Source organism: Microtus oregoni, unplaced genomic scaffold (genome assembly GCF_018167655.1).
Source record: "Microtus oregoni isolate MIOR12 unplaced genomic scaffold, Mior012 000002F_ref0000024, whole genome shotgun sequence".
NCBI classification, from domain to species: domain Eukaryota; kingdom Metazoa; phylum Chordata; class Mammalia; order Rodentia; family Cricetidae; genus Microtus; species Microtus oregoni.
The window spans coordinates 36,316,039-36,326,649 of NW_024543061.1; the positions used below are offsets into that span (position 1 = coordinate 36,316,039).

Genomic DNA, 10,611 nt, shown 5'->3' on the forward strand with positions numbered 1-10,611 from the left:
AAAGTCCTCAATAGAAAGATCTCAAACATATCAAACATCAACTAACTATATGTGAATAAAACCCTAAAGCTTCATTTAGTAAAGGAAATCCAAAAAATGCCACGTTTGACAAGAGAAGATACTATTGTATCTTCCATATAATTTTCATTAAAATATTATCATTGTTCATTTGTATGGACATGGAAACACACACACAGGGGGGAAGAGACAGAGATGGAGAGAGAGAGAGAGAGAGAGAGAGAGAGAGAGAGAGAGAGAGAGCGCCTCTGCACATGGATGGATGTCAGAGCACAACTGCCCAGATCCAGTTCCCTTTTGACTTTTGCATTGTTTCTGTTGGTGGAACTCAGGCCACGTTTACCCACTGAGCTGTCTCAATGGCTTCCAGATAGCTTGTTTATTGTCACTGTTTTTCACATTACCCCCCTCTTCATTTTATCTCAAACATACCCTTAATGATAGCACTAAGAAAGGATGCAAGCCATCGAACGCAATTTCATTCCAAACAGAGCTCACTCTGTCATTGACAGTCTACCAGTATCCAGTTCTGGAACACTCTTGCAAATGGCTCTCAAATCTCTATTTCCTGCATCAATAAGAATCCAATTGACTCTAGGGACTGAGAGTTTGCATGAGAATTTGAACAAGGTGACTTCTCCCAGAGACTTGTCAAGACTGTCTAAAACTGTCAGCAACTCCTTGTGAAATTCTCTGATGGGTCAGACTGTATATGCACCTCGCTCTATTTCTCTACATATGCATGTTACCCTCACTTCCCTGATGCCAACCCATGACACCTATATAGCCCACCAAGATGACTACTTAGGTTTTGGTGTAAGCACGAGAGTGGCAGACACTGCTCTGGGTTAGTTAGCTGTGCAAACACTTGGCCACTCTAATTTGCTGTAGAAGACAGGTCTGTTGGATGTGTTTCCTCTAGCTTGCTATGTGCAATTCATTTGGTTCATTCTTGGTTCTCTTACAATACAGACCTAATTTGCTATTCAGATTTCACACCTGTAGTTCCCATTTTTTTTGTGTGTGCACAGCACACTTTCAAACCTAGACATCTGAACAGCAGCCCTTGTATCAGTAATAATTGTAAGCTAAAGCTGAGTACAATAGGAAAACACTTTCTGGCTGCAGAAGATTTATCCACACTCTTGTGTTCTTTTCTTTGCCACCCTTGTGCTTTGTCTCTTTTCTACACTTATTGTAAATGAGCACATAAAAGTCAAAATTACATCTTTATCAGGCCCATAAGGCAACTCAATACATGTACACACCACACAACTAGCTGTTTAGGTAAAATACTGGTTGACTCAAGTATTGCATAGTGGGAATGCAGCCATGACATGACAGAGAAGGTCACATGACAGACAAGGTCACATGACAGACAAGGTCACTATCCTCCTGGAGTTTATGTTGTGGGGACAAAGAGAAGAGGTAGATTATTACACAAAATGTTCATCTGCACTAAGGTCACTCTAATAGACAGACAAAACAAAGAGCAAATTTAAATGCTATCACAAACATTTCCTGCCTCTAAAAGGCTTGGCAGAAGAGAGATCAGCATATTCTGCTCTGCTTACTGTTCAGAGACTGCTAAGTACCCTGACAGCACCAGATGTGAACTCCAAAGTGAGTGGCATCTGGTCCAGCACATGCGGGAGAAGGCTTGGCTCTCCAATGTGCCTCAGAACATCTGCAGGGATCTTGGAGACTTTTAGGACAGGACCAACAACTGGTGCTCCATAAGCAGGGGCCCTCAGGGGATGCCCTGTAACTTCAGAATGTCACCAGAGGGACTGTGGACTGCTTCCTCTCCTAGCCTTTATCAAAGCGGTGTCTTCCAAAGCTAGCACTGTGTCCTTGGGACCAGTGTGTGCTACCAGAGTAAAACTGGAGATCACAGCAAAGTTCCTACCACTGCCACATTTTCCAGGTAAGCAAGCGTAGGTTAGAGGCTGTCTTCCCTTTATTGAAGCAGGGCTTCTTGCTGCACCTAAACCTCACCAATTACAGCTAAGCTAACTAGTCAGATGCCTTGGGAATCCCCTACCTCCGCCTTCTGTGTTCTGGGTTACAGGCGGTTGCCTGGGTTCTGGTTCACCAGCCTGCCTGGCAGGTGCTTTATCCACTAAGCCATTTCCCCAACCCTCCTTTAGTGTTAAAGGAAATGTAAACAATTAATTAATTTGCTGAGGAAACAAGGATCACAAAACTTTCCATATAATGGGCCACCATAGAACAACACCGAAAATGTCATTTGCCATTTTTATTCTTGTGAGTTTCTACTCTTAAGAGTGGAGTCTGTAAATTCATGCAGGGAGTGAATATGAGCAATTACTTCTTCAGGAAGTATTTACCAAGGACAAACTTGATATGAAAATGGCACTCGGGTGTCCCTTATGATGGAGATACAAGAACAATGTAACTTTTGATGCTTAAAACATAATTTGGAGTGGTGGGTAAGATAAACACAGAATAACGAAGATTTAAAGAAAACATGCAATCATGAGTCAAATTAGAGGGACACTGGCACGTGTGTTGGGGTACATCCCCATACCTTGCTGCCATTCTACCAGTTTAAGGATGAAAAGAGATTAACCAAAAAAGTATTGAAAAGGATCCTGTCCTAGACAGCTTGGCCCATTAGCAAGTCCTTTTATCTATACTTAGATGACCATTCCTGCACACACGTCTAAAGATGTCTTCACTCAATAGCTTAGGTATTATGAAAGCACAGAACATAAAATACTGTAAGAAATTACCTCATAGTTGACCATTTGTTTAGGTGATATTGTTATTAATGCTTATTGATTGATTGATTTGTTGATTAATAAACTATTTTTATGATGGGTATGATTTACAAGCAACTGAATTATCTGGTTCTTGGCAATGTTGAGGTAGAATTGCTTCTTCCTCATTTGGTGGTCTTAGTGATAAAATTTAGTTGATATTATGACTTTTTCTTTTTTAGTATATATATATATACATACATACATACAAAAATACACTTATACATATACAAGTGTGTGTGTGTGTTTCAGACTGGTCTTGAACTCATTGCGTAGCTGAGAATGACCTTGTACTTTTGATACTCTTATTACTACCTCCTTAATGCTGGCATTATAGATGTGAGCCACCATGCTTAGCTTATGCAGCACTGGTGATTGAAACCAATGCTTCACATATTCTAGACAAGCCCTTTATCATCTATCTCCAGTCCCTCCCTTTATAATTTTAATGATAAAATGGTAGCTTCTAGATTTGACTCCACCACAATTTGCAGCTTAAATCACACACATTCCATTTCCCCCCACTCAAGATTGTCAGTCAATCCAGAGATACTGACAAGACCACTGTCATCCCATGTGTCTCACCTTCTCTAAACCAGGGAAACAGATGAGCCCTGATACCCAGAAGCTCCCAGTTCTCAAACTGGGCTTGATCTCTGATGATCCCAACAACTCCAGCAAGCACAGGACATTTGTTCCACATCACCTAATCACCAAATCCAATGTTCCATCTTCGGCAGGCGTGGCTACATCACTTCAAAGAGAAGAACCGTGCCTCGTCTTCTCTGCTCCCCTCTGCCAGAGCTAACATCCTCTAAAGTACAGTCACTGGCTACTGCTCAGAACAGACTTCTTCCTTTAATTTATTCACATTATCTTCGACTTTAGCCGTCTCCAGGTAAACTGCATGGTTCTCGTGTACAATATGAAAATCAGACACTAGTTACTAAAACCTAACCGGCATTAGTTATTCACCAGTTCTTACTCTGTGTGCCCAGTATGTTCAGGCAGTGCTCCATGTCATTTTCATGGACTCCTTATTTAGTTCTTCCTTGGATCCATGAGGGGTATACCTCTTGGATGACATTATTTTGGTGAGGGATGAGGTCCAGAGAGGTAAAGGACTTACCTACAGGAGTCCAGCTAGGAAGTGGTGGAGGGTGGATAAGAAGAAGTCCTGGCCTGTTATTACTATGCTCCAAGGCAGGTGACTTATTAGTATACAGGAGCCAAACACAGGTTGGCCACCTTGCATAATTTCCCCAACTGCTGTGTAGTTTATGGAATAGTGTAATAAAGGTTAAGGGAACAGGCTCCAGGGGCAGGCTGATTCTTACACACTACTTAATATTCATAAGGCCTTTGAAGAGTCATTTAACCTCTCTCAACTCAGTTTCCTCCTGTTCGGGAAAAATAATGGAATCTTCTGTCTGGGGTGTCGGTGAGAGTAAAACCTGGTGAAGAGGGCACGTACTTAGGAAAGTGTCACATGCTCAATAACTGTCCCTGAGCATTAGAACAGTGAAATCATGGAGCATTACTGTTCAGTGTAGTAAGGCTGGGACACTCCGTTGTCATGGGAGGGACTGAGACATCAGCGGGTGAAGGCTTGGGAAGGAAGACAGGAGAGAGGGCAATTTGATGTGCATAAAAAAAGAATTAGAGCCAAAGGCGAAGTGTTTAGAAACAGGTGCTGGAAACAGGGGAACCTGAGTACCATTTCTAGTCCCGGAATTGTGATGGGTCTGCCTCCCTATCATGGATTTGCATCTGGATGCAATGCAGACTTTGTGAGAGGAGGGGGCACAAAGCTGCTACCACAGAGGCCTTGGCTGCTGTTCAGGGCACTCAGGCTGCATGTCTCTTGTTTTCTCCTGAATTATTTATCCCGGGCATCTGTGTTACATTATCTTTACGTAACGTCACGGTGGAAATGGGAGAACGCGTGCTCCTTTCTCATTTGTCCACTGACAGTGAATGTGCCCCGCAGCTTCCAGGTGTCTTTTCTGCTTCTCTACACTCACATCTGAAGCTAGCTCCCTGTCAGCATGAGCCCATGCCTTCTCCTTGGGGGAAAAGTGAAGCCAGCCTCCAGTCGGCTCAGGGATGACAGACAGCCCTCGATTTGCTCTGCTTAAAGATAAGCGCAGTTACTTTTGCCAAGGGCTTAGCAACTCACCAACCCTGATTGCCTAAGCGACCTACATAGGAACTGGTGGTTTTTGGACACCAACACTCAAATGTTCTCTGCATGGGAGCTGGAATCCGAGCCCAGGTCAAACTGGAAATGCCTTGGATACTCCAAGCATTCCGAAAGGTATTTCAGGAGACTCTTTAGATTAGAGTTTCTACAACAAACCCAGAAACTGCAATAACAGTTTAACAATGTAATGACCAGTTGTTTAATATTTATTAGAAACCAAATTATATACTTCACATTAACTCACATAAACTGAATCATAACCTTAAAAGACATTTTCTTTTCTTTTTTTTTTTTTGAAAAGTTAAAAATTCCTTAATTTTTTATTCCTGGTACCACTACCACAATTTACAGGGCAATATACCTGATGTAATGAAAAGAAAAAGAAAGACAAAGCTACAACAGATAAAAGACCTCAGGAATGTACATCTAATTGACACTACATTGCATTAATCAATAGCTGCACTTTTTGCAAACTGTGGCTCTGACAGTCCTGAACAAGAAGGGCCTCCTGTCTAAGCTGCGGTAACCTTTCTGACTGTGGATCATCGCTCCTTCTGTGGCAGATTTTTACAGTTCCTCTAATGCATTTAGGACGACTGTCTCAAAGTAACCTGCAGCTTTCCTGACAACTCCTCGCTCTCTCTCCTGCTAAGAACTGTAGCCCTTTTCTGCTGTTTTTTTAAAACCTTCTGCTACCATATCCACCACTTCCACCACCTGATCCATAGCCAACACCATAGGGACTGCCTGAGCTTCTTCCACCAAAACTGCCCCCTTTCATGGGTCCATAATTTGATTGCTGTTGTCCACTATAATTTCCAAAGTCATTATAGTTCCCACCACCATAGTTACCTCCACCAAAATTTCCTCCTTCATTGTAACCGTCATATCCTCCTCCTCCTCCACCACCACCATATCCACCACCTTGGTTTCCATAGCCTGGCCCACCACCACCATAGCCTCCTCTACTGCTGTAACCAGGACCACCACCATAGTTGCCACCATCACCTCCAAATCCATTATATCCACCATCACCACCTCCATAACTACCTCTGCTGCCACCACCTCCACCACCATAGCCTCCTCTTCCACCAAAGTTTCCACCACGACCAAAATTACCTCCACCACCTCCAAAGTTCCCTCCACGACCCATAAAATTGCCAGATCCACCACCACGGCCTCTCTGTGATCCAGCAGACTACATCTCTTGTTTCGAAAGGGCCTTTTTCACTTCACAATTATGCCCATTAATAGTGTGATATTTCTGAACAACAATTTTATCAACTGTGTCGTGGTCATCAAAAGTCACAAAAGCAAATCCTCTCTTTTTCCCACTCTGCCTGTCTTCCATAACTTCTATGGTTTCAATCTTGCCATACTTTTCAAAGTAGTCTCTCAGGTTATACTCTTCTGTGTCCTCTTTAATACCACCAACAAAGATTTTCTTCACTGTTAAATGGGCACCAGGTTTTACAGAATCCTCTCTAGAAACGGCTCTCTTTGGTTCCACCACACACCCATCAACTTTGTGTGGCCGAGCACACATTGCAGCATCCACCTCTTCAACACAAGAGTAGGTCACAAAACCAAAGCCCCTGGAACGTTTTGTTTGGGGATCTCTCATTACCACACAGTCTGTAAGTGTGCCCCATTTCTCAAAATGTTCTCTTAAGCTATCATCTGTGGTTTCAAAGCTCAGACCACCAATAAACAGTTTCCTCAACTGTTCTGGTTCCTTTGGATCATGGCCCTCCATTTAGAGACCGGACTCGCCTCTTCCAACTCGAGTTCAATATGGGCTAAAAGACATTTTCTTATCTTCATTTTAAACAAGTGGGAAAAAATTAAGTTCTGGCCAGTTAAGCAACCTATCCAAGTTCACCACACAGTGAGTAAATACAAGAGCTCAGATTAAATCTCAAAATTTCTCTGCTGTTTTCTTTCTTTCAGCATGTGTGCATGTGAGGTGCACATACAGGGGGGTTTATTTGGCTTATAGTTCCACATCACTGTTCACCAATGAAGGAAGTCGAGACAGGAACTCTAATAAGTGAGGAGACTGGAGGCAGGAGCTGATGCAGAGGTCAGAGAGGGATGCTGCTTAGCCAGTTGGATTTTTATATTTGTTAAAGATAAAAGGGTAGGGTGGATCTCTCAAACGGAAAATACTTACCCAAGGATCAAGAGGCATTCAGTCTTAGGGAATCCATTAAGTATTAACTTTACATAAACATCAGGGTATGGAGATAGGCAATGCCATGGTTCAGCTTCAAGAGTGTGGTAGCAAGAGTGGTGAAGACAGCAGTAGTAAACACCGGCAAATGAGAATCAGGTAAAATCCAAGCATGGTGCTAAGATCTTTGCAGGTACTGACTTAGCTAACCCTAACCACCAAATAAAGAAGTGGTTATTTCTTTACTATTACTATACAAATAGTAATATTTGTATTACTATACTCAGTCCTAAAACATGGAGAATTTAAATATCTTGTTCAAGGTCCAAGAGTTATCTGCCAGTCGAAGTGGGATTTTAGCCAAGGGAGATTAATCTTAGAGTCTATACTCTTATTTTTAAAAAGCATTTCTCCAAGCTTACAAACCCCAGCATCTTAGGCTTCTCTTCTTTTGGCTTCAAAGAAGCCATACTTCACTTTCTTTCTGCCATTTGAATGGATCTCATTCCATCAGAGCCAAAGGCCTCAGTTTGTGGTTCACCATATTGGCCAGGACCTTCCACCAGTCTCTCTTGCTGAAAGTGTATAAGGAATATGTAAAAATGGGTATATAGAGAGTTCTTGTTTGGGGTGTTTTCACAATGGGATAAATTTGAGTCTGAAAATTGGAAATTCTGGTCCACACGTATATCCATAGCTCTTGAAGCTGGGCGATGTGGGAGTGCCCTCTGTGTGCTGTGATTACCATTAATAAAGAAACTGCCTTGTCTGTTGATTGGGCAGAACTTAGATAGGTGGGGAAAACTAAATGGAATGCTGGGAGGAAGAGGACAGAGTCAGAGAGACGCCATGGAGCTGCCATTTGGCAGACATGCCAAATCTTTGCCACATGGCTATATACAGATTAATAGAAATGGGTTAAATTAATATGAGTTAGCCAATAAGAAGCCAGAGCTAATGGGCCAAGCAGTGTTTTAATTAATATAGCTTCTGTGTGGTTATTTTGGTTCTGGGTGGTCGGAACGAACAAGCTGCTCTCCTCCTACAAATTGGCTCCCACGTGACCAACTAAGTCCATGTAAAACATGAGAGGGCTTAAAAAGGAATCCTAGACATACAAATACAGAGTTTAACACAGCTTCTTGCTGGCGGTGTGCCACAGCTCCTTTAAGAGAGGTTTTACCGATTCAGCGGTAGCAGCCACACGGTTTCAAAACTGCAGCTTCCCAGCCATGGGCTGTGGTGCTAGCAGGACCTCTGGTTCTTTCGGGAGATGGAACATTTGGATGGACAAACAAGCACCTTTCCTTCTACAGCTGAGTCTTCTGGAGAGCAAAATCTTCACAATAAGTGGATTTTTATAGCAAAGTTCAATTCATCATATCTACAAAATAAGTGGATTTATACAGTCAGGTTCATCACAATAGGCACAATGTGAGAACTGTGCTTCAGCAGAAAACACAATCATATAAGACAAGGTTTTATTGATACAGAGGTATGGATTAAAATTGACAAGATTTCTGTTAGCATGACATTCTTTCAGATGTTACACCTATATCGGTATATTAAAAAGGAATATTTTCTTTTTATAATAGTAGCTTGCTATCCTGGAGGTTCTTGGGACATAATATGTAGAAGCAAAAGTTCAAGTGTTTGGCATCCTGAGGACTCTGTAGAAACCTCTGATAGACAGACACTCTGTGTTGATAAGAAGCTTACACCTGTAGGCCATTTGCAGCTATCTATAGGGACATTCTGGGGTTTATAACACAGAGTGTGTACCAGGACTTACTTCTGGGAAAGTTGCAGAATGACCTGAGATCTTCTTCCTTTGGGCCACTGAAAGCCTGAAATTCAACTCAATGACATGCTTCTTGTGGTATTTTGAAAAAAAAAAAATGGCCCTGAAGGGAGAGGCACTATTAGGAAGTATGGCCTTCTTGGAGGAAGTGTGTCACTATTGGGGTGGACTTGGAGGTCTCTTTTGCTCAAGTTTTCCTCAATGTTGACAGTCAGTAGACTTCTTTTAGCCTGCAAGATGTAGGAATCTCAGCTCCAGCACCACATCTGCCTGCATGCCACCTTGCTCCCTGCTACGATGATAATCGACTGAACCTCTGAAATTGTAAGTCAGCCACCCCAATTAAATGGTTTATTTTATAAGAGTTTCTGTGGTTTTGGTGTCCCTTATTTAGAAACCCTAAATAAAACACTGCTCAACTTTCACTATTTGCAGGATCCTGCCTATAATGTCAGGTGACTTATAGTCCCTAACAAGGCTGGCCTACCTTTGGAGATGCATGGCAAAGGAAGAGTGGTATTCCATTTGGCTGGTTGTGAATGTGGGCATTTCTTTTCTATTTTATTCTTTTGTTGTTTGTTTTAATTTTGCTGATTGACAGTCAGTACCTTTGTTCCTCTGTTCCAGGAACCTGTACAAATGTTGACACCATCCATCTACCAATGCTGTATTATCATATACTTAATTAGCATCTTATTAAATGTTTGGGCAAGGGAATAAACCATCTACAATGACTAGCTATCTGAACTTATGATATGAATTCCACTTGTCATTAGCAGACTACTTCACTATCTTTGATCTTATACCTTTCTATAATGTTAAATTGGGTGGAGAATAAATATACAATGATATTCACTGTGTTCTTCTTGCTCCCACAGGCTAGCATAGACCTCAGAATTTTTTTATGAACTGAAAACTATGATTCTGATGTAATACCTCCTGTTATAATAGAAAGATGTATCGTAAAAGATTGATGATGCATGATATAAGATTTAAGAAAGCATGATTGACCTCAAGATTAAGAAAAACCAACAAGGATCTTATACTTGGATAGGCAGTGTTCTGAACGTGGTACTCATATCTTAGTGGTATCACATATCAAAAACTGTAAAAAAATAAAATAAAAAATGTGTGTTTTCTATTGTTTGGGATTCAGTTTCCCAGACCTTTTATATAATTCCCATCAAACCTCCCATTTACTTAGACACCCTTATGCTGCCACAGACATAGGACACAGACACTGCTACAGAGGGTAGGGAGGTTCTGAGGGCTAGAAATGCTTAGGATAGAGTCAGACAGAGCAACTTTATAACTTCCTTTCTCAGATTATAAGAAATGATTGGGTTCTTCTATAATAAAGTAATTTTCCAATCAGAGTGAATACTCATTTTCTTGATTATCTTAGGTCTCCAATTTCTAGCCTGGAGAGATCTGCAAATTAGTGTAGAGTTCATACCACTGTAGAGCTGAGGAATATTTTCTAATGTTAAGTTGCCCATATTTGCCATGAAACAATGGCCTGTATCCTGTCAATTATATTTTAAATAAATACTGATTGGCCAGTAGCCAGGCAGAAAGTATAGGCACAGTGACCATGCAGAAAGTAGAGGTGGGGCAACGAGAATTCTGGGAA

The 10,611-nt window shown here is 41.6% G+C and overlaps 1 pseudogene; it reads right to left on the reverse strand.

Annotated features, from left to right (window-relative positions):
- Positions 1–5,294: 5,294 nt before the first annotated feature.
- LOC121437503 lies at positions 5,295–6,761 on the reverse strand (annotated as a pseudogene).
- Between the last annotated feature and the right edge of the window lie 3,850 nt (positions 6,762–10,611).